The following is a 248-nucleotide window of genomic DNA, read 5'->3' on the forward strand; positions in this document are numbered from 1 at the left end:
CACTTCAGTTCCTGCGGTGCAATCGCACAGAAAAGATAAGAGATATGAGACTCTCCTCGTCGATACCTATGAATAATGACACAGCTACATCCCTTGAAAAGTGCTTGCTCTGCCAGCTTCCTGCGCCTACCCAGTTGTAAGTTCTATTCCCAACACAACTGTGTTATTCCCTTCTCTTTGTGTTGTAAATATTTCCTTCTGCTCTGTTTTCTTTATTATTATTATTTATTTTGCTCTACTTTTTTGAT

The sequence above is a fragment of the Uloborus diversus genome, chromosome 5 (assembly GCF_026930045.1).
Source record: "Uloborus diversus isolate 005 chromosome 5, Udiv.v.3.1, whole genome shotgun sequence".
Taxonomy (NCBI): domain Eukaryota; kingdom Metazoa; phylum Arthropoda; class Arachnida; order Araneae; family Uloboridae; genus Uloborus; species Uloborus diversus.